The sequence below is a fragment of the Peromyscus leucopus genome, chromosome 13 (genome assembly GCF_004664715.2).
Source record: "Peromyscus leucopus breed LL Stock chromosome 13, UCI_PerLeu_2.1, whole genome shotgun sequence".
Classification (NCBI taxonomy): domain Eukaryota; kingdom Metazoa; phylum Chordata; class Mammalia; order Rodentia; family Cricetidae; genus Peromyscus; species Peromyscus leucopus.
Window position 1 is genome coordinate 16,536,684 of NC_051074.1, and position 25,593 is coordinate 16,562,276.

The following is a 25,593-nucleotide window of genomic DNA, read 5'->3' on the forward strand; positions in this document are numbered from 1 at the left end:
AATCAGCCATGTAATCTGTCACTGTTGAACTCTCTGTGCCACTTTGGTGAGCATGCCTGGAAAACAATGTGCATTAGAGCTTGAGGCAACCCCTGGAAGCTTTCATTGTCTCTTCCACTGAATGTGGAGCAAATCATGTCTACACTCATTGTATTTGCAGTTTTTATTTGTAGAAATATAATTTACATTGCTAGATACATTTGATATATTATATTTAAAATTTTGTGTTAAAACTCTGTTTATGCATAAGAAATAAAAAAGGAATAGAAACCAAAGGATTTGATTGTTGTCTTGATCTGTAAAACATAATCAAGCTAAGCTATTGAAACAAAGCACGTAAAAGAGAAATACAACATAACAGTTTTCTCATCCCACATATTCCAAATACCCTAGATTTGACTTCAAATAATAAGTCAAAGCCCCAGGGACTGATCTGAACAGGGAGGCCAACAGGACACCCCCATGGGCCTATGGCACAGCCACATGGCTCCTTTCATGGGCATGTCACATATGCTTCTCAGTTGCTCAGTGAACAAGAACAAAATCACTCGAGATTTCATGCCCACTGATTTCTCACTAGGCAGATTCTAATTTGGCAGTGGTTTGGCGTCTTCATGGTGAGAAAGCTGCTTCTGGCAGAAGTTTCTCCACTCATGGAAGTCGGAACTTACATTTATGGCTCTGTTCTCTTCAAGCTGAGCTTGAGATCACATCTGTTCCTGAGGCTCCAAGCCTGAGGAAGCTTGGGAGCGAAGACTCACACAGAGAAGTCCATATTTTCTGTTAAATGCCATCGTCTGCCATATGTCAAAAGGAATGTTCTTTAGTACCTAATGACCCTAACTATTTCTCTCCTAGAATGAATTTTTGCTTGAGATGTATGATAAAATGTCCATCCATCTTGTTTAAAAACAATGATTTCAACTACTGCAAGGAACTTTTTGCAACATACAGAAGAAGTAGGAACCTATTGGCATGCTTCTTCTGGTCTAACATGACTGGAATCTCCCAGCAAGATGAAGTATTAAAGAAAGGAGAAGCAACATAGATGAAAAATAACATAATATCGCAACAAGAACAGATGTTTAATGCGATGGTTTTGTTAGTTAATTAAACCAAACTATTTTTTCCCACTTATCATGAAGCATTTTAAGTGTAAAAGTATTACTGAGTAAACTATGAGAGTTGGAGTATGTGTTGTTGATTCTTTTTTTTTTTTTTTTTTTTTTTTTTTTGGTTTTTCGAGACAGGGTTTCTCTGTGTAGCTTTGCGCCTTTCCTGGGACTCACTTGGTAGCCCAGGCTGGCCTCGAACTCACGGAGATCTGCCTGGCTCTGCCTCCCGAGTGCTGGGATTAAAGGCGTGTGCCACCACTGCCCGGCTGTGTTGTTGATTTTTACAGCTTCTGACAGCTCCTCCCATACTGCCACAGAATTATTCTCCATAGTTGTCCGCGATGAACACAAAGCACAATTTTCTGGTTTAGTTGAAGAAAAATATTTAGAATGTGATATACTTGTGTATCACTAAAAGTCTTTGCAAATTTAAAAATGCTCCACCAAGGAAAATGAAGTCAAGGTGCATTTCTTGTACATGATAATCACCTAGGATTTCTAATCTTGCAAAATAAGTTTTAGTAGTTCTCCACTCAAAATTGTGTGGAAGACAAGTAAATGTTCTTTCATTTCACTCCATCAGACACACCTCGAATTTCTACAATACTGTGTATGAAAGGTGAGCCTTTGCATGGATACCTACCTCTTCATGAATCCCCACGCAAAGGTGACAATAATTGATGTCATTTCTTTGTATTCTTCATTTAAACAGCTTTGTGTATATGTTAAAGAGAGATACAAATACTTTGTGGAGGAATGGCAGACAGAGAATCAGCTGCATAGGGTGTATGTGCTGCCTGTGGTTACTTTACAAGGAAATCTACCAGCTCTCAATAATGTGAAAATCTCCTTGAAAGGTGCTGTGGCACAGCAAGGCACTGAACCAGAGAAATTCAATTTGCCTACTGTAAAGTATGTTTTGTCTCTTTCAGAAAGCTCTAATTCAATCCAAAATTACTTTCTGGAAGCAGTCACTCTAGCCAAGAAAGGGTGTCTGAGGTCTGGGATAGGAAAGAACACACTGGGGTAAAACTGTCAAAAGTATTCAGCGCTGTCCTCATTCATGAGCCCTGATGCACAGACCAACCTGGAGGTCCTGACCCCTCTCTGCTGCAGTTCTATGCATATTTGTGATTGAATAACCTTCAGTCACTTTTATCTTTGATCTACATTTACTCTAGGAATGCTTAGAGAGCTGTGGGAAACAGAGACTATGTAAGGTTAATAATATGTGGATGGAAAATAAATGTTTCTGTTTGAGTTCTGTGAAATAAATTGTTTGTAAGTAACTTTGAAGATGACCAGATCATTTATAAAAAAAAAATTACCTAAAAGAAATCTTTATGTTTAATCATGACACTTATAAACATATGGTTTATCCAAATCAAATCAAGACTTATCTTTCCACTAAATTAAGTTGTTCAATATAAATCATCTAAACAAGGTAGACTGTGTCCGCCATCATCTGAATTCTTTGGTAATAATGTTACTGACTTGACTGGAACAGTGGCATTAACTTAATCACCTTTCTGTGATAGGTATGCTGAGGGGGGCTTCAGAATTACTTTGAGTTGTTGGCATTACATGTGTATCTTTTTCACTATCTGGAAAAGATTTCAATGTGGTTAAATCCACAAATGATAAGAATTTTAAAATTGTCTAAGCAGGAGTTAAGGATATACATGTGACACTTGACAAACAGTTAGGGTTGCTATTGCTGTGATAAAACACCATGACCAAAAGCATTTTAGGGGGGGTAGGGTTTATATTGGCCTATAGATCCATACCGTAGTCTTTTACTGAGGGAACCCAGACTAGTAAGGAATCAAGGCAGGAACCTGAAAGCAGGAGCGAAAGCAAAAATTATAGAGAAGTGCTGTACTGGCTTAATCCTCCTGGCTTGTTCAGCCTGCTTTCTTATACACACAGGATCAACAGTCCTGGAACAGCATTGCCCCAGAGAGCTGGACCCTCGCACATCAATAATCAAATAAGAAAATACACCACTAGCTTGCCCACAGGCCAGTCATTTGGACATTTTCTCATTTGGGGTTCCTTCTTCCCAAATGACATTAGCTTGTGTCAAGTTGATACAAAAATAGCAAGCATTTTCTTGGTAAAATTAATATTGGGCTCATTTTTCTGTATTTGTAGGAAAATGCAAAATCTAGTTAAATGTATTTTATACATTTATTAATCAAGTAACAATATGATAGCTCTTATGGTGTTACTAATATCATCATGTATAAAAGTCTCCATTCTACAAAACAAATCTAATTACCTGACAATAGCCCCGATGAGAAGAGCTTCCAATGTAGGACACTGAGTCTGACATTAGCAGCATAGTAAACAATTCGGAGATTTAGTGACAAGTCACTATTTCACAGTAGTATATGGAACAAATATAATCTCAAAAATAAATAATTTTATGTCTGAAATATATGTGCTACAATAATATTTTGGTGATATTCTCTTTTAAGAGGGCTTGAAATAGTTTATGATTTATTATGGGGAATAAGTTGTCAATTAAGGATATATTAGAAGAGCACTTGACACACACATTTATTTCTTTCCATAATGTGAGAATTAAGGGAACAACCATACATTTACAAGATTTGGTAATTTCGATGGCAGCAATTTGCTATATATTCCAGATGCAATTTGCTAGATTAATTTTTCCATACATTCTCACTGTTCATTGTATTTCTGGCCAAGACCAACATGCATTCTTTTATTCCAATCTTTAATTACAAATGTTAGCTGTTAGGTCACATATTACTTATCATATAATGTGTGTGTGTGTGTGTGTGTGTGTGTTCGTGTGTGTGTGTGCATGTGTGTGTGTGTGTGTGTGTGTGTGTGTGTATTGTGACAAGGGGGTTACAAATAGCTCCAAAGATTTCTGAGGCTACAGAATAGTTCAAGAAGTAGAGTCCCTGTCAGAGGTAAGGTAACCAATTACCAAGGAAGCTGCTTTGTTTTGAGTTAGCCCAATCTGATATGATTTTAATATATCTATGTGTTCCTACAATCCCAGTTCAACCTAATAAAAATCACTGTTAGGAGTTTACAGAGTTACTTATGGCCAACTCTGATCTCAAGAGGAGGTCACAGCTGAGTACAACCGTAGAGGCAGATGGGCATAATCATGTCCAGATGGAGGCATGGAAACATTAAAGGATGCAATTCTAGACAAGTGAACAGGAGGATGGACTGATAGCAATTCTCATAGGCTGTTTCAAGATGAAACATAGAGTCAAGCTGGAGTCTCTTAGGTACTCAAGATTTTATATCAAACTGTCCTTGTCATACAAGCCTCATGGTTAGAGAGAATGTCAATGGGGTCATCAACATGAAAAGTGTCAGGTATCTACTTCTGTATGGGGTCTGGGTAAAGGCTTTACACTCTTTCTTTGCTCTGCTGCATTCCATAAGTTCTTGGGCCTGTTTTTTTTCTGATATGATTTTAATATATCTATGTGCCCCTACAATCCCAACTCAACCTAATAAAAATCACTGTTAGGAGTTTACAGAGTTACTTATGGCCAACTCTGATCTCAAGAGGAGGTCATTACTTAAAACTATATCTCTATTAGTTAAAGATAGGACTTATCTATTAATAGTTTTTAATTTCTGTGCCTTCTTAGTAGGGCAACATATTGAAATTATGTGGATGATACTTGTGACTGTACAATGATTTGTTTACTTACAATCACAATTTCAAGGTAATTAGTAATTTACATCTATTATGTAATAAGTTTTTAGTAATGTCAGAGAAAGTTATTATTTATTTTGAACTGAAGCATGAATATATAAAATATTGTTTTATTCTAAATGCACACAAACATGTTTAATTTTGCTCACCTTAAAACTGTGAGATAAGACTTTACATGTAATAAGAAAAGATAATTTATACATTCTTAATTATTCTAAAATTGGTTTGAAAATATTATTAGAAAATTGTTAGTTTATTATATGTACTTGAAAGCTAGAAAACTCATACATTAAAACAACTTGTTTTTGCTTATTGCAATTAATTACAACTTTAAGTGTTTTGCAAAAGTAGGAAATGTGTTTATAGTAATTTAGACCAATAGTTGCCAACCTTCCTAATGTTGCACCACTTTAACACAGTTACTCATGCTGTGGTGACTCCCAAACCATAAATTATTTCATTTCTACTTCATAATTGCAATTTTCTACTGTTATGAATTATATTGTAAATATCTGATGTGCAAGATATCTGATATGTGACCCCTGTGAAAGGGTCGTTTGACCCCCAAGGGGGTCATGCCCTACAGGTTGAGAACAACTGATGACTTGAACTCTCTGGTACATCACTGGGGATTATGAAAACAATAATTCTTGGGTCACAAATCTCACCTAAGATTTTACAAGACGACTGCCATTCAGTAAAGAATTCCCGAGTTATGAATAATGAGGTAAAATGTATTCCACAAACATGGATTTTGTCCCAGGGACAGAGTAATCAGCAAATAGAGTTGGTTTACTATGAAGCTTATTTAAATTAAACTTTACAACTTCTTCTTTTCATAATATATTCCTAAGAACCCCATTTTTATGCTAATAAATATTAATATATTTATAGAATTCCATAATCATAACTTTGCCCCATTTTCTACAAATAGAGTTGCCATTGAATTTCAAGCCCTCAGAACTTGGATCACAGCCAGGAATCATGGCTTCTATTTGTAATGCAGCCACTGGTAATACAGCAACTGTAGGAGAACCTGGAATACAAAGTGTGTTACACAGCTAACCCTGCAGCTAAAACCAAACCAAATAATACTCTATAAAGCTAAACTTGACATTTCAAGTAAAAGTAATAACAGAGTACATAACCCTCTAGTGATGGTTTAACTGAGAAGTGTCCCATGTTTTCTCAAGTATTTTACTACTTTGTCCTTGCTGTTGGTGCTATTTGAGGGGGTGAGGCAGCCTTGCTAGAGGAATTATGTCACTGAGGATAGGTTTTGAAAGCCTCTCTTCATGTCCTATTTACTCTCTGTGCTTCTTATGTGTGGAAGAAGGTATCATTTGTTGGGGAGCCATGTTTCCCCCTGCCAGTATGGACTCTCCCACTTAAACAGTAATTCTAAGCAAACTCAGTTATATAAGTTGCCCTCATCTTGGAATTTTATCACAGCAGCAGAAATGACTGTTTCTGTCTGCTATTATTCTCCAGAAGCCATTAGTGTATTTTTCCTCATATACAAAAATAGAAAATAAAACTTTGTGTCACATACAAGGGTACTAATGGGATATTATGGTGATATTTTATTTGTGCTGAAATGTGGTTTTATTTGTATGCTAGTAAATAAAGTTGCCTAGGGGTCAGAGCAAGCCCATTTAGCAGAAGTCTGGCAGTGGTAGCACATGCCCTTAATCCCAATCACATGACAGGCAGAATCTCTGGGTGTTCAAGGAAACAACCAGCATGGAGACACATGTCTTTAATCTCAATACCAACCATAGAGACCTGGAGGTCTGTATAGACAGGCAGTGTCAAGGAGGTCATGTGGTTGGGTTTATAACCAATGAGAAGGCAGAACAGAAAGTCAATAAAAAGACAGACACACAAGAAGTAGGTCTCTTTTTCAGGAAGGATGGAGCGGCTGGTAAGCTAAATGCTATTCGCTAGTGCTCTGACCTCTTGGGCATTTAACTCTGGATTTTTCTCTGTGTTTCTTATTAAATAAGACCATTCAGAATTACATCTACAGGATATGGAGAAAAGTTCTTTAAGGAAGACTAGAATTGATTACAATGTTAATCATGCACCATGTTTCCAGCATGTTAAACTGACATCATTGAGATGGATACCAACAATAGTTCAACAAAGCAGTCATTGCATGAGCAGAGACAATATTAAGCAACATCGAGGGACGATCATCTCTGCAGGTGACTTGCCCCTATGATTCTTCAAGCTCAACTAGAGCCATTTTCAAATTTCATGGCACACCCTTTCTATTTCTCAGACATTAAATCATATGACCCACATATGCTACTTAAGCAGAAGGATAATATTCAGCTTAAAATGTAGTCCAATAGATGACACATTCACATGGAATTATCAGAATAAAGTAAAAACCCCTGAGACATGCAGACTATTATAATTTCTCTTTCAAAGGAGTTATCCAGTTATCAGGTTAGAACATGTGTTCTAGTAGCCAGGCTGGGCTACCAGCCCGTTGAGAGCCAATTAAAAGAGAAACTAAGAACAAAACACAGAAAAAAAATAGATTTAGTCACATTTTTGGCCACATTGGGAAAGATATAAAAGAGATCCAGGGGCACCACTCCATGCCCAAATCTACCTTTTTTGCATGTGGTATGAGGTTGAGATTCAAGTAGAGTGGTACAGTTATGTATGGTTAAGCAGTCCACATAAAGATGTAGCACTGACTGTTACTGATGCATCATCACCTGAGTTCCAATCTCTTCTGCAAGATGATCTGAGAACTAGTAAAGCTCTTTATAAGACAAATTCTGCCTCTTGCTGGTCCAAGTTTTAGCCTCTTTCTTCTCCTTGAGTGAGCTGTCCGGAAGACTGCAAATTTCTTGTGATCTACCTTTTCCGTTGTCTGAAAACAAAAGGGAAGGAAACAAGCGTCTTTTAGAGTAGCTTCTTTCTTGCAACCTTGCTACAATATGACCAAAAGGAGGATGGATGATGAACTGAGAAGCAGATTAGCAAAACTGTACGCCCTCTATCAATTCCTCATATATATATAAGGAACAGGTTTGACACCTATTCTTTTTTTTTTTTTTAAGTAAATTTATTTTACAACATCATTTAGTGCAACATAATAGCCACAGATTCCCCTGTTCTCCCACTCTTGCCCCCCTCCCCCTCCCCCCATCCCACCCCCCATTCCCACCTCCTCCAGATCAAGGTCTCCCCCGAGGACCAGGATCGACCTGGTAGATTCAGTCCAGCCAGGACCAGTCCCCCCCTCCCAGACCAAGCCAAATGTCCCTGCATATGTCCCAGGATTCAAACAGCCAACTCATGCAACAAGCCCAGGACCCGGCACCAACACACGGCTGCCTCCCAAACAGATCAAGCCAAATGACTGTCTCACCCGTTCAGGGGGCCTGATGACTGAACTGCTACTCACATCACCAGTGAGGCTACCTGGAAAACGGGACCCCAAAAAAGACATGGAGAAATGGATGAGATCTACATGAACAGCCTGGTCATGAGTGGGAACAATGAAGAGCGACGGTCGAGGGAAAGAGAGTGGGAGATCCTAGCTGGATCAAGAAAAGAGAGGGAGAACAACAAATAGGAGACCATGGTAAATGAAGACCATATGAGAAGGGGAGGAAGCAGAGAGCTAGGGAGGCCCACAGAGATCCACAAAGATACCGCCAGAAAAGACTGCTGGCAATGGACGAGAGACGGCAGGAACTGACCTACTCCGGTGATGGGATGGCCAGACACCCTGTTAGTTGTGCCATAAACCCCATCCAAGGAAGGTCTGAGGAATCTGGATGCAGACATCCACGGCTGGGCCCCTGGTGGAGCACTGGGAGTCTAATTAGTGAGAAAGAAGAGGGTTTATATGAGCGAGAATTGTTGAAGCCAGGGTTGGATAAAGCACAGGGACAAATAGCCAAACGAATGGAAGCACAGGATCTATGAACCAAAGGCTGAGGGGCCCCCAATTGACACCTATTCTTAGAAGTTAAAATCTTTTTCACTTTTTCTCCGTCTTACAAATGCATACCTTAAAAAATGTGCCGTATCAGCTCATGTTTAACCATTCCTTTGAGACACTCTGAATTTTCCCCACCTATAGATGTTAGACATGTCAATGAACTGATTTTTGATAATCTGTCTTTTATCAGTCTAATTAACAGGGGATATAGTAGGAGAGAACTAAAAGAGATCTGTAACACCCTTATACAATCTGTTGCCAAATACTTGAGTGGCAACTGTGAAAAGATGGAATTCCTTTCTTGGGCCTAAATAATACTTTGAAAAGGAGTCATATTTAGCCCCATATTGAGTGAGACTCCTCATACTGAGGCTCATAATAGATTATTTTCTCTACTCTATTGTCTTGACCATTTATTTTAGTAATGCTCAAAAAAATAAGTAAACACTTTTAGTGGATTAGTTGTACGTGTGTATGTGTGTGTGTGTGTGTGTGTGTGTGTGTGTGTGTGTGTGTTTACATTCAAGTCACATTTGTGTTCAAGATTCTAATGATTGGTTGATGAGAACTTCTTGATTATAGATTTGCATGTTACAAATCCAGAAGATTAATTTGAGTTACCTATCAGCAGCTTCTGCATCTTTGTTAACATACTTGTGACTATGAGGTGAAACCTCTGGAAGGCATAGCTTGGGAACTCATGAACAGAACACTAATGTACACTAGCCTGAAAGTTAAAAGTGGGTACATTTTGACTATCCAAAGTCCTCACCAACGTCTTTGGTAAGCTGATTAGTTTTTGTTTTGTGACTACAAAAGTTCATATAACCATTTCAGTATACTGCATGTCACTTTAAAAATCCTGGGCCCTTGTTCATGGATGGACCATGGTCTCAAATACCTGGTCCAGGCAAACTCTTCCCTCTGGAGCTAGGTGTGTTTTGGGTTGGCAGATTTTGTTTTGATTTTTTTTTTCAAAAAGCTGAACATAAAAGCATTTATTTTGTGGAAAGCATGCAAAGCGATTAAATCTTAAAGATGTACTATGCAATTCATATTTGACACTTATAAGATTGTTGAAAGGCAAGTGGTAACAAATGTAAAAGTCTTGCTTGCATACTTGAAAATCAGTTATATGTCATTTGAATTATTTAGCTACTTATTCATTTAATTGTTTGATTCAGTGTCTTGTTAGTCATATTAATCTCTCTATGCCTCCAAGTAGCTTGGATTGTAGACAGGCACCAACATATATGGCTATTCTTTTAAACTTTTAATTTTCTATTATGAAATCCCCCAGCAGTGGGTAGCTCCATGGATGCAATAAGCCAAATCAAGCCAGATTAAAGTCCAGATTTTAATCTGAGTAAAACATTTCCAGGCGATCTCAGGGGAAAGACGAAACCATGAGGCTGCTCCCAAGGAGGGGCCTTAAATACGCTCTAGATGGTCTTTGAGCAGCTCCAGATGAGGAGCTGCTGCCTGGCAGGCTTTCTTTGGTCGGGGCCTGGAATGGGAGGACTGGGACAGGAGTGGAGATTTCTAACATTCTCCATATGTCAGATACACACACACACACACACACACACACACACATTTAGTAAAATGTGTCTCTTCTGCCCTGCTATGTACTTCTCCCCACACGGCCTTGAATCCTGGGGCCTCTATATCAGATGGTGGTGTTTTGAGACCTGAGCTCACTTGGTATCCTGTTGTGTAGAGTAGCCTTGACCTCATGGAAATCCTTTTGCCTGAGCCTACTGTGTACTCAGATTCTTTGCACAAGGTACTACATACAGCTGAGGATTGACTTTGGGAAGTTAGCCTTTGAAGCACTAGAACTCACTTAGAAAATGGGACTCATTTGTATTTGGAATATATTTTTAAAATTTTTTTATTAAATTTATTTTTTTAAGGGTGGGGAGCTTTTCTGCCATGGTGAACTATGGAATTTTAGAGGACAACTTAAGGAAGTACCTTCCCAACTTCTTCCATATGGGCCTGAGGCACCAAACTCACACCTTCAGGTTTGACTTCAAGTGTCTTTCATCAATGATACCTCTTACCATTCCTGGAACTTCTTTGTTTTATTATTTATAAAATGGGAGATTTACGCTGCTTTCTCACATTCATTCCTGCTTTTATAAAATATCAAGAATTATGAAATCACAATAAAAAGTTTTCAGAATTTAGCCAGCAAATAACAGCATAATCAACTATTTAATATTAGGAAGAAAAATTATATCTATAATATTAATTTTAAGTTCTTATACCTGCTCCAAGTATCTTTTCACTAATTGTTCATCTTTGTTGCTTTCTTTAAAATTAGTATTGAGTTCAGATTCCAACTCCTCATGTTTTAAATGACTGTGTTAGGATCTCTGCAAGACATCTAAGGGAAGAGTTACTCATTGACCTCTTTGGTATCCCTACTTTAGAATAAAAAGTTTGTTAATATGATACTTCATTTTCAGTGTCAAAGTAGAAGTGTAGTATTAGTTAAATAAAGACCTTATTGAAATATAAGTGGCATGGACCACTTGGCAACCTTTGCTGCTTGACAAAGTTCCAGCATTTCAGCTTGGTGGACTTCATTCTCCAGTACCCTTTTACTTTCATTTTCAAGAATTCTCATTATGTGTTATGGCAGTTCCCTTATGCATTTTCCTTTGGGAAATTCTGTGTGTACTTCAGTGGAAGATGAGGATGTATGCAATGGCAGCCTCTTTAAACAAAACAATTCTTTGGAAAAAGTCTCTAACACCATGAAACCATATAACATGTTAACACTTCCTACTCCCACACAAGTTAACACCAAACTGCTTTAGATAAGTAACATATGCTCAATAAATAAGGTATATAAAGTCCTAAGGTCTCAGGTTCACAGCAATATTTTTCTAGTCTTGTCTTTATTCACGTTAAGCTTCCGCTAATTGTATAAACCAAGTCATACCAAAAACTGCAAAATTCTATAATGGAGGGTCTTCTGGTCCCATAAGAAAATCATTTTCTCAGGGTCAGGCATTTAAACAAAAGCCTCCATTTCCTCAGGGGCTTGAAGAAAGTGCCTGCCTGCTTGCTACAAAGGGAGTCATTCTCCTTATCTTTGGAAAGAGGAACTTGTGGCTTTACATTAACATATGACTGTGGTGCCTACTAACTTGTCATGGTTCTCAATCCCAGCTCACAAGCCCCCTTCCTCCCATTAAATCTTTTGTGCAAATATAGAGTATCAAAGGTGTGGCCTCTTTTCAGTATACAGACAGCCATCCTGATTAACCCTCAGATGGTATCAGTGTCCTTCCTTAGCTGAAGTCACACTTTTCTTTGAGACCTGAACTCTCTGGGGCTGGACTCTGCCATATAATCCCATGAGTGATCTGGCGGTTATTAGAACCCCTGTCTCTTTTACTTTCATTTTCTTCTGACAGCAAATCGTTGATCACTAAACTCAGTTTTGGAGGTTTAAAATAGGCATAGCACTGTTTGTGACTTTTAATCTTATGAAGTGCTGTGGGATGGACTGTATGTCAAATCTGTTGCTCTGATTGGTCAATAAATAAAACATTGATTGGCCAGTGGCCAGGCCGGAAGTATAGGCGGGACTAACAGAGAGGAGGAAAGAAAGAACAGGAAGGCGGAAGGAGGCACTGCCAGCCGCCACCATGACAAAAAGCATGTGAAGATGCAGGTAAGCCACTACCCACATGGCAAGGTATAGATTTATAGAAATAGATTAATTTAAGCTATAAGAACAGTTAGCAAGAAGCCTGCCACAGCCATACAGTTTGTAAGCAATATAAATCTCTGTGTTTACTTGCTTGGGTCTGAGCGGCTGTGGGACTGGCGGGTGAGAGAGATTTGTCCTGACTGTGGGCAAGGCAGGAAAACTCTAGCTACAATGAAGTTTTAAAAATTCAGCAATACACAATCTTTGGCCCAATAACTCTTAATTCATCAAGACTGGTACAAATTTGTCAAAATAAATGAACCAACATCCTATTATATTTACTCATCAGAGTAACTCATTAAAAATAGTTGGTATTTGCTAATTAACACCATATATTAATTGCATAAACTTGTTAATTACTTGGTGACTTTAAAAATACTCCTTTCCACAAAATTTAGAATTTTTTCTTTTATCTCTATTTTGTTTTTTTTTTTTTTTTGTTTGTTTGTTTTTTTTTTTTAGGGAACATTCCTTGAAATGTTGGAATTCTCATAACTATCCTGCAATTTTTTTTTTTTTTTTTTTTTTTTTTTTTTTAGTGTGTGAGCGCCAAAGTAACATTTTAAGTTTTAATTACGATGCCTAAGTATTGGTGAAATTATTAAGGCCACTCCACATATTTAAAAGGGAGGTTTATTTTGTGGGGTAACTTACAAGTGAATGGATAGTTTACAGAGTCTGGGAAAGGTGTGGCACAGTCCGGCAGTGTTCCCTGAAGAACTCTGCTTTGTCTACCCCCAGTGTCCGGGGTCCAGGAATCAAGAGACCCCACATATCTGGAACCCAGGTCTTCAGTGTTCTCTCTCAGCCCTGTGTTATAGGCATGACCATTACTGAAGCCTCAATGGGGGTTGGAGCTTCCAGGTCAAAGCTTGAATGGCTACCCACTACACCTAAGAGACCCATGAAACAAAAATGCTTCTGATCTGTAAGCCCTTTGCTCAAGGACAGATCATTCCTGAATAATGCTGGAAGCTATTATTTATGGGAGATAACAAACTACATGTTTTCACTCACCTAAACAAGTTTGTGTGACTCATCTGCACTGGATGTTCTTGATCACATGTGGACAGGAGGTATGTGGGCAGGATATATGTCAGGATGTACTCTTGTCCCTGGTTGGATGTAGGCAGGAGGTAAATCAAGATGTATGCTTGCCCCTAATTGGATCTCATGGGAAATGTGATGGATTTTGGGTTTTGCCTTTTTAAGACTCTGCAAGATATGATTTGGGGCCAATTTCTGGGAAACCAGAGATGGACCTGGTGAGTGTTAACTAAAACTTGCTTCAAATTTGACTTTAAACTGTGCGGTGGTCTTATTCTTGATCAGTGGGATTAACAATGTCATTAACTAGTTTCTGCTCTCCTCCTTTAATAGAAGAAATATAAAACTGAGCATTCAAACAAAAATGCCCAATTTTGTAAATGCCCATTAATTTCCTGTCAGAAAATATACAGCTATTCTCATGAACAATCTCAGAACAATCCAGAGATGATGAGCCTCCCAGGAAATAAAGGGCTTTGAAAGATCTTAGGAGAAACCTAGTAGTAGGTTTTCTGTAGCCCAATAACAGTTTCTCTACTTTCACAGTAAGCCAGATCAGGCTGAGTTGAAAAAGTAAAAGAACAAGTTTATTTGAGCAAAGCAACTCCTGGGTGAATTCTTTAGTCCTAGGGATCAAGTCTGAGAAATCACTAGCCCAAATTAAAGGTTGTATAGCCTGTGGATGAGGGGTGATAACGTGTCTGCCACAAGCTGGGTTTGTGCCCAAGTATGGTCAAAAACTGAACACTTTAGGCGGGGACTTGGGCTGCTGGCAACTTCAGGGGAAGAGCTGCTGCAGCTTCCAAGAACGAGGAACTGGGCTTTTAGGTGCCTTTTCTTTGCTGGAGATTCTCTGAGATGGCAGTGTTTGGAGAGAGAGAAATGGATTTTCTCAAAATGTGCAGGAACAAGAGGGAGGTTCCCAAGGAACACCCAGGTTTGGTTGAGACTGTGTGGTAGTATACTGAAAATAGAGTTAATTTCTGTGGATACGCGGCATCCTCTCCACAGGTTACAAAGCAAGGCATTGTACCAAAGAAGCTTCTTCTACCTCAGGTGTCTGCCAGGGGCTTCGCCATTCTGTTCAAGTGACTATGGGTTTGTTTTGTTTATCAGAGAATGAGGTTTACCTAATGGGATAGAGAACGTGGTCTACCTAATGAGTTAAGAGAGATTGGTACTATAGCATTTACAGCATGGATATTAGGAATTATTTTCTTCCAAATATTTGTTGGGCCAAGGTTAAGGGACAAAACATACTTCAAAAAATAAAATAGTTGTTCAGAAACTTTTAGACATAATGTCAAAGATCCCTCTTTGGACTTGAGTTAGTCTCACTCAGTTTGAAACCCTTGATTTCTTTCTTCATCAATAAGACAATTAGGATTAAAAAACAAAAAAAAACAAAAAAAACAAAAAAAAAATTCTACTGCTTTTGAAGCACTTTGGAGATGCCCCCGTCCTAGTGTTACCACATCCTTTTTGGGAACATTTCCTCTTTGACTATTTCTTTGACCATGTCTATTCTCCTAATCTCTCACCTGGTAACGAGACAAGCCACTCGTTACTGGATTGTTTGTTTTGTAGTCATTGTCTAGATCACACAAATTGTGCTCTGTGCTATGTTCCAAAATGAGACTTTTATCGAGTATACATATGTTGTTTTTAATATTCATGAGATTCCTAATTGCTTTCTAGTTATGCTTTTCATTAGAATACATCTATTCTGTTGTAAGTTCTTTCTTAAAAATCCATATTAATTACAGTTTCTGAATTGTCTACTTCTTCTGACCTTTCTTCCCTCAGACAATCTTTTATCAATTTGGTTGCAAATTCATTTTTTCAAATTAAAGTACTGTACTACTTTTTAAGGCTTTTAGTTTATAACACAATTGAAAAGAGGGTAGAGTTTGCATACAGCTCTGTATCCACCCAAGCACAAGCCATCAACATTAGCAGCTTCCTGACTCTGAAGGGGAAGTTTGTTACAACTGGTATGCATCTTCATGTTTAAGAGTGAACTGAAATACTGCTGAATGTCCATATAGACTTACACACGAGTCATTGGTGTTACTTTAAAATAATCGGTTAAGAGCTTGGCTTTCCTTGAAGATAAAAGGAAATGTGTTCTCCTGTCATTTCTGTTTCCATCTCTGGAGAAATATCATAGTAATATTCAATCACAGACTTACATTGTATGAGTGGAGAAGAACAAAGCCTAGGAATTTTTACAATTGGGAAAGACCTGGAAAATGCCCACAGGCATGAAGTACAGTTGTCAAGTAATACAGAGGAAATGTTGTGGTGTGTGTGTGTGTGTGTGTGTGTGTGTGTGTGTGTGTGTGTGTGTGTATGTGTGTGTATATGTGTGTATGTGTGTGGTGTATGTGTATGTTGTGTGTGTGTGTGTGTGTGTGTGTGTGTGTTTGTGTGCTGAGACATTGTAGATAAAGTTTGGTTCCCTTTATTTGGTATTGATTAACACAAATACAGTGAACTAGATTAGATAACAGTTCTCAGAAATGTCAGGCCCTAAGTCTTAAACCTGTAAATGTTACCTACAATGGGAAAAGGGTCTTTGCAGATGTGATAAACATTTAAGATAGGAAAATTCTGGAATTATTTAAATGGTTCTTAGATATGATAATAAGTATCCTTGTATGAAAGAGGGAAGATTATGAACCAAAGAAAACGAGAGGCCATTTAAATAAAAGGTAGAGACAAGTATTATAGATCCATCCAAAGACTGTGCAGACACTGTGCAAGGGAAAGACGGACTCTTGGAGAACTTGTGGAGGGAAGAAAGAGGGTCTCCCAGTACCTTGACATCTGCTCTGCAGAAGTGTAGTGAAGTAAATCCTATTTAATAAGTCACATAGTTGATGATAAATTGTTATAACAGATGTAGTTCAATGAAGTATCTTTAAACCTTGGAGCTCTGTGGCTTGTGGCCATTTTTCATCTGTACTTGATAAGGTTTTATGCAATCAAAATTCAGTGTTTTAGCCTGAATATCATGTTATTCTAATTAATATTAAGATATTTTAATTCTAAGTGCTTTTCAATATCATAATTATATTATAGATGTGTAAGTCCTTGCTGATAGTTGATTAGTAGCTATTATCTGATAAATGCATTCTTTTTTTGTGATAGAGATTTAAAATTTTTTTTTTATTTTACAATACAATTCAGTTCTATATATCAGCCACAGATTCCCTTGTTCTCCCCCCTCCTGCCCCCCTCCCCTTCTCCCCAACCCACCCCCATTCCCACCTCCTCCAGGGCAAAGCCTCCCCCGAGGACTGAGATCAACCTGTCAACCTGGTAGACTCAGTCCAGGCAGGTCCAGTCCCCTCCTCCCAGGCCGAGCCAAGCGACCCTGTATAAGCCCCAGATTTCAAACAGCCAACTCATGCAATGAGCACAGGACCCATTCCCACTGCCTGGATGCCTCCCAAACAGATCAAGCCAATCAACTGTCTCACCCATTCAGAGGGCCTGTTCCAGTTGGGGACCGCTCAGCCATTGGTTCATAGTTCATTTTTTTTTTTTTTTTTTTTTTTTGGTTTTTTGAGACAGGGTTTCTCTGCGTAGCTTTGTGCCTTTCCTGGAGCTCACTTGGTAGCCCAGGCTGGCCTCGAACTCACAGAGATCTGCCTGGCTCTGCCTCCCGAGTGCTGGGATTAAAGGCGTGTGCCACCACCACCCAGCATAGTTCATTCTTACTACTTAATTTACTCAAATCCTTAGTAAAATTTTTGCACTTAAACTGGCATATCCCTTAACAATGTAACCTGAAAATTACACTACTTCTTGGTTTTAAATATTGGATTTATTTCATTTTGTGATCTTCATAGTGTCTGTGGGGCAAACTTTTGGAACAGTTTAGTTCTATTGTTCATTATCCTGTGTTTGTTTCATTTACTTTATTTGTAATGGTCTCTCAGGGTTCCTTGCATTTCTGATCATATTTTGAGCAAGAGCAAAAGAGAAACCAGTAATTTTTAATGACTTTTTGTTGATGGTTTATTTATTCATATGTTTGTTTGGTTTGGTTTTACATGACAGGGTTTCTCTGTGTAGCTCTGGCTGTCCTAGAACCCACTTTGCATAATGGGCTGGCCTCAAAATCAGAGATCTACCGACCTCTGCCTTGGTGCCACCACACCCAGATGATGACATGTTTTTAAATTGTTAACAATACGTTTTTGATAGATACATGGTACCTTCTGCCTCTGAGAACAGTTTGCTGCCTATCTGAATAGCATAACTGATGTAGTGTTTGTAGGTTTGTCTGGTTTCTTCACACCTCCCTTATAGGATTTGGGAGTACAGACTCCTCTACTATCTGTGTTCAGTTTGGGGAAGAAAGGAGATCTCAGCTCTTGTTTCTTGTACCCTTGTTTCTAAAACAACAAAAACAAAAACAAAAAACAAACAAACAAACAAACAACAACCAACCAAGTCTTTGTTTCTGAATTAGAAAGGATTGGTGGAGAGTACTAGATAGAGACAGAGATAGATGGAGATAGATGATCTATTGATACAGAGAGAGAGAGAATTGAGGGAAGGTATCAAACTGATGATGCAGAATAGTTGGTGAAGTCTTTACTTCAGGGGCATCATTCATATGAATTTTATTGCAAGCAAAGATCTATGCCTCAGTTGAAGACAACAAAACAAATCGGAGAGAGACATTATTCACCTTCAGCATTTTTTTCTATTGAAATCCAAAGATGATTGGAAGATACCTACAGATGGCAGAAAAATGCAAACATCATCCTGAACTCTGCTAACAGAAACACATAGAGTTAATGTTTTACAGATGTATGGGCATCTCTCACCCAACCCAATTGACATTAAATGTTCATTATCTCAGTCTCTCACTCATGAACGGAACTTTCTGTCTGCATCAATAACAATTGAAAATCATAAAAATAAAAGTTAGAAAAAAAAAATCTAAGTTCATCATCTCTCTGAAAGATTTGCTAGATGGATCTGTATCAAGATTCCACAGACACAGAAAGTGACATATGCTTCAGAGACGTTGAAGAAGCTGGTGTCCAGCTGCAGACCTCTACCTGTCTACTATCCTCCTACTGCTGTTTTTCCAAATGGGTGTCAGTAGAGGCTAGCTGGTGTTTTTCACGAAGAAGCATCATTAAGGTCGTTAGACTGATACCATAGATGCTGCAAGAGACAAATGCATACCCATAATGACTGAATAGCAGCTATTGGCATTTGTGACTTTTCCTACTCAGCCACATGTTAGCATTTCATCACTACCAAAAAAAGTACAGCACACAGTCGTTACTCAGTGTATGTACATCTGAAGCATTTAGGAATGGAAAAGTAAATAAATTATATTCTGACTCCATTGGACCTTAAAAGCAAGTCCCAAGAACTTCAAAGAGATCCCTACTAACAACTATTTTTCTTAAAAAAAATCTCAATGAATTTGTAGACTTACAAAGATATATAGGGTCCAGCAAAGTGAAACTGAGAGTGCTCACAGTCATAACATATTAATAGGCAGATGAAGAAAAAGAAAATATGACTTCCTTTAGAAGAAATGTTAATCAATTCTAATGGAGCCAGAATTAGTACAGAAGCTAGAGTTAGAAAGTGAAGACAAAGTTATCATAATTACATTCCATATTTAGGAACATTTATGTAGCCATAAGTAAAACAATGAAAGGACTATACCCTATAACTTATACAAGCTAAAGACACAGAGCTTATGTTGAAGCATGTATTTACTATAATTAATGGCAGATTAGACATGACAGAAGGACCTTGAATGTGTGGCAGGGTAAATAAGTGTGAGCTTCAGAGGAAAGATAATTTAATATGTAAGAGGAGCATGGTGGAGTCATATAAATATATACAACTGGGAAATTCAAATGGAAAAGAGAGTGAGGTGAAATAGAAGTGTTTGAACAAATAGAGTTCAAATAATTTCCAGTGTTTTATAAAAATACATAATGGATTGGGGATAAGAAGCAATAAGACATTTAGGGAAAATGCGAGGGACATTTTGAGACTCAAGTCTAGATGAACATTGCTTATGTCTTACACCTTAACCACTGCTGAATAATTTTAAACCATCAAAGTTTTAAAATTATATTATATATTGTATGTATATAATAAAAATTATATATATATATATAAACTACAGAACATATTTAAATAGAGATATATAGGAGACAGAGAAGAAATATTTGCTATAAGACATTTAATATAAGATTTATATTGACTACAGAAATAATCTGTAAATCACAGCAGGACAAAAAAGAAAGGTGGAAAATAACCCAAGCAAAATGCAAATAGATGATGGGTAAAAGAAACAAGAGACTTTTCACAAACAGACTGTGAATGTCACAGGTTTTCAGGCAAATATATATTAGAACCAGTTCTGGTTAGGATTCAGAGTAAGAGCATCAATTTCACATTTCTGGTCAATGGTAAAGTTCTAGTTATCCTGTAAAGGGTATGGAAGTTTCTGATTAAAAATCTTGGTGTTTCCTATATGACCTAGCAATTGTGCTTTGACATTTATGATAAAAGATCAAAATTTCTGCTCCCATATAACATTTGACTGTTACAACAGTGCCATATATGTTGAAATAAATATCCTATAAAATAATAACATCAACAATGATCCAGATATTCTTTAATGATGAAGAGCTAATAACATGCAGCATGTCTATTCTGTTTGTTATTTAGTAGTAATTAAAATAGACAAAGAGTTCATATAAGTAACAATTTGGCTGGATGGGCGTCAAGAAAATTTTCCAGGTCAAATAAGCAATCTCATTTCTTTTTATTTTGCTGTTAGTGTAACATTTTTTAAATAATGAAATTATTGTCACAGATTAGTGGGACGAGAGAAGCCATTGATAGGTCCTGACCAGCAGCCATCACAGTAACTCAGGCTTCCAATGAAACTAAATGCACAGAGTATATGAGCATTTGAAAATCTGAAAAGGGCACTTTGTCCATAGCAATAATTTTCTAGGTTTATATTATAATGTGTAAGGTGGCACTGTTTGAAAATCTAGCGTGAGTGCTACACACGCTCTCTCAGTGTTACATCCTACCAATGCATGTGAATCTAAGAACTGGTGAAAATGACTTGAAAGGGAAGGCAAAATAGGAAAGTGTTAGGTCCACGACCCAAATTTAAGTATGCGTCCATTTTCTGTTGCTGCCCTTTCGTTTGCAGGAGCCCAAGGTGCAGTCCTTCCTCATTTTCACTTTGTGCTTGCTTGCTTCAGACTAGTTCTAGACACTCGTGACAGTGTGCATTTACAGCAATTTTGTAGACAGGAAAGTCTGAAGGAACATGATGGCAGGTGGAAAGGTAGGTGAATCCAAAACCATTGAGAGAATTGAATCCACAACTATTGAGCATGTTATTTTCTAAAATTAATTTTTCAGTTAAAATAAGTCCAGTGCCTAAGACAGTGTTGATGTCCATGGTTTCTACAGCTTTGGGAAACCATTTGGATGTCTATGATCCACGCTGCCACTGGCTGCTGTGGACAAGGAAACATCTGTTGCAGTGATATTGATGACTCCAGACTCATAATTGAGACTGAGAGACAGTGAAGGATTCTTCAATAACCTCCCCCATCCCAAGAGAAAAGAAAGAAACAGTCCAGACAGGAAGCCATTGAAGAAAGCTCTTAAAATCTGTGATAAAGAAGCTGAAGAATAGCTCTTTGCAATTGTTGGCTTCTGGTTGGGGGAAGGGAAAGGACTCACTTATTTTTAAGGAGATGCCCACTGAGAGTTTGACCATGGTTCGAAGAATATAGGCATAACACAAATTGAACTTAATGTATCTGAGGGGTGGGGAGTGGAAAGCTGGGTTAGGGCACAAGGTGGAAAAGTAGACCTGGGAGAAATGGGAAGCAAGACTGATCAGGATGCATGATTAATTCTCAAATGGAAAAGCAAAAACAAAACAAAAGTAAATAAAATAAAAATACGTGCTATGATCTTGTTAAATTAGGTTATAGTTATACAATTTCCCTTCATTATTCTTACCTTCTCTTATAATTTTAAGTTCCATTTATATATTAAAATAAATGATTAGCAGTGCCTGGAATACATAAATGTTATTATTCAAAAGAAATGGATATTTGGATATATGCATAAACTTGACTCATTGTATTCAATGGTCCACTGGCATGAATAGAATATTCACAAACTTTTATATCATATTATATCATATAGCCAGTGGTTTAAAGTGAAAAAATACTATGAATTTGCTTCCTGAATCAGTAAAATAAATGAGAACATTTCCTGGAAAAGAGTATAAGTTTTAATTATCTTCTTGTAAAATTTGTATATTATACACGATGTAGTGTAAGAGCAGGGCATTATAGCAGAAGATGTTAATTATGGATATAAATACACAAAAGCCACAAAGTAAAATAACCACACAAATTGTTTTATGTAACAATCTATAAATCAATTAATTACGGTATCAAAACACCCAAATTATATATAAAAAAGCATAAAGTGGGGGGAAAAGTCTATATAAATAAATTGGAACATCTTATTGTTTGGGTAGATTTATTGCAACAATGATTAATAAAGTCTTGAAAAATGAGTGAAGTGTTGTGTGGGAGCAGAAATGTAGAACACTCATGATGAATATCAAAGAACAATTACTAGGCTGTATGGAAGTCACATAGTTGTTTTTAAGAGAAATTGTCATGCTCTTTGCAGAATGGATGCATCATGAAAAAAGAAAGATACAAAATATATTATACCAGATGTAAAGGCAAAATTCAAGTATGTGTTGTTTTCTAGAATCACCTTAAATATAAAGCAACTAGCTAAAAGGATGAAAATAATATGAACAACCAGAAATAGAAAAGCAAGAAAGAATACAGTGGTATTATGTCAACAAGAAAACATTAAAAAAAAAATAAAATGTGATAAAAATATATTTTTAGCAGAAATATTCTGCACATAACAATAAACTTCAAAATAGGGAACAAAAACTGATTAAAATACAGGAGTAGTAAGGAAATTCATAATTATATCTGGATAATTGAAAACCAATTTTTGAAACAATTAAAATAAGTCAGCAAGAATAGGAAAAATTCCAACTAAGAACTGATTTTCATCTACAAAACCCTGTATACAGCAGCTGAGTACACTTTCAGTCAAATAACATGGAGCATGTTCAAAGACAACATACATTCTGAATAGTAAGATTCAAGAAACTTGAAAGTGTTGCAATCCTACAAAATAAGTTATCTCACAAAATTGTCTTCAAGGAAAAATCAGAAACAAATCTCTGGAACATGTTTTACTTTGAAATAAAACTTACATAACATCCATATGGGTCAGATATAAAATGAAAAAAAGATACATTGACTTTATGATATAAAAATGCAATATATATTTATTGAGGTGCTATTAAAATAGCATTTAGAGAAATTTTAAGTCAATAAATACCATTTTAGAAAATGACCTGTTACTTATGTTTAGAAGCTAGCTAAGTGTAGGGAAAATCTATTAGGAGAGAGAGAGAGAGAGAGAGAGAGAGAGAGAGAGAGAGAGAGAGAGAGAGAGAGAGAGAGCGAGCACTTTCATAAGAAACTCGTTCAAATGTTGTACTTTGTTACATTCTGCTGGTGGACACAAATGTGTTATAATAGACAATAAAGTAACTTCTTGGAGTACAGAGTTCATCTTGTATATGTTCTAAACACTTCACTCCAAATATTCAAATAATACTTAAAAGATATGACTTGTTTGAATGACATACAAAAAATGTTAGTGTTAACTATTTATGTTTCAGGTAAAATTTAATACTACCTAATTATTTCATAATTGTTAATATGATAATGAACAACTAAATTGTGATATATCCATATGTTCCATAGGACCTCACATAATACATAAAACAGCATGAAGAATTATTGACTGAGTAAGCTAGGAATTCCCTCACATTATATGTGTGTGCATAAATATGTGTGTACATATATAATTAGGTATTTATTTTATATTTTGATGTAATAAATGTATATATCATTTTGTATGTACTGTCTAGTAGCAGAATTTGATCAATTTGAGACTGAAGAATGGTAGGGACACCTCTGGGAATAACTGAACAGAGACTTGAGGAAACTTTTAGGGGTATTGAGTATCTTCAGCATCATCCTTGTAGTGAAGAGCTATCAGGGTTTAAATACATCACAGTACGATAATTTACATATTAAATATACTCATTCATTGTCAATTTCAGATCAATATAAAAATAATATTTGGATTTTTGTGTCTTCTGCCCTGTACTCCCTGTTAGAATATCTCATTCTCTATCCTAACCTTAATCAATTAAATGTGGTGCATCTTCTTGTGAAAGTAGCTCTTCCTTCAGAGACTGAACATTTGCCAGACTCCACAACCAAGCCAAAATATGTCTTGAGGTCATTTAAGATGGCTTACTCGATCTGTTCTTCTACTGTGTACTCAGTCACTTTGAGCTTCTTAACCTTGCTTTAAGGAAACACTGCAACCAACCTTAATATTCCTTTGATTTCCCGAGTAATCAGCTTTTGTAACTTAAAGTAAACAAGTACCCTTAATCTTAAACTATGTTCTCTTTCATGACCCAATGCAAGAAAAACATATGTTTGTGTATGTTGTGGTAATTATTTACTAAAAGCAGCCAGCCAGTTGACAGTACGTTAAACAAAACAAATTCCCACCAATACTGTTGCAAACCACCGATGGATATAGATTGATAACTTCTGTGTCGTTTGACTTGTATTCTGAGTCAGTAAAGTAACTTCTTCCATTGTAAAACTCTTAAAGTTTTCTGTAGAAAAGAATTCCTCTTTCTTTTTCCATACCATGCTCTCTGTGTTGTTCAGTAAATACAGAGTAAAGGCCTTTGTTAGGGACAGTCAGGCAACACAGACCGGCAACAGAAACAGACATAGATCAAACATACACAACAGAGAGGTCGCAGATGGGTCACATACTACAACCCTCAGATAGTTGGAAGACACAAGGACAGAATTGAGGAATTCAAATTCAGGCTGACTCGTGGACTGAAGCACTCCAGGAAAAAGTGCTTCTCTCTCTCTCTCTCTCTCTCTCTCTCTCTCTCTCTCTCTCTCTCTCTCTCTCTCTCTCTCTCTCTCTCTCCTTCCATCCCTTAATGCAACATCAATGCACTGAACTGTATCTCTATACCCAACTGAAGATATGGAATCATGTCACCTTTAGGTCTTTTTTTTTTTTTTTAAACTTTGTCTATTTTATTGTATCTTATTCATTTATTTTATTTTATTTTACAATACAATTCAGTTCTACATATCAGACATGGATTTAGGTCTTCTTAAACTGTGTGTTCTCAGCAAATCATTCTTGAAAGACAGAGACCTCATTTCTAAGTGAGCACTTGCCTCCCATGGGCCTTTTCATGTACCACTGCCAAGGCATACAAGCTGTGTGGACTATGGGTATATAGCATTGTGCTGATGGTTGTGAGCCTTTCTTCACAGAGAACATACCTATGGTGTTTAAAGGGGAACAGAAGTAAAAAAGCAATTGCTCTGACACTTATTTCACTCTCTCAAGGTTTCCAGACCAGAAGAAAAAAAATGAAACAAAACACAGGTTTTGCCCATCTTGGAGGCTGTTTAGACAAGCTTGTACTGCAGCTCACTCTCGCCATAAAACAATAAAAGTTTCCAACTTGTCATTATTTTGACAGCTTCTGATATTTCAATAGTCAACTAGGCTATCTACAAGCTCATGAGATTTGTTTGAGAAATGAATATAGGGCATTATCTGCTCTTTGAGCCTCTAATGAGATATTTAGCAGACAGTATCTGTTTTTTAGAATGTGATACATACACTTGATAATGAAATATGGCCTATTAATGACTTAAATAAGCAGGGGCACTAGCTCTGTGCCCAAAACAACGATGTAGGCATGTTTTAAAAGTACAAGGGGCTTCTTCAAATACCATCAGGAATAAGT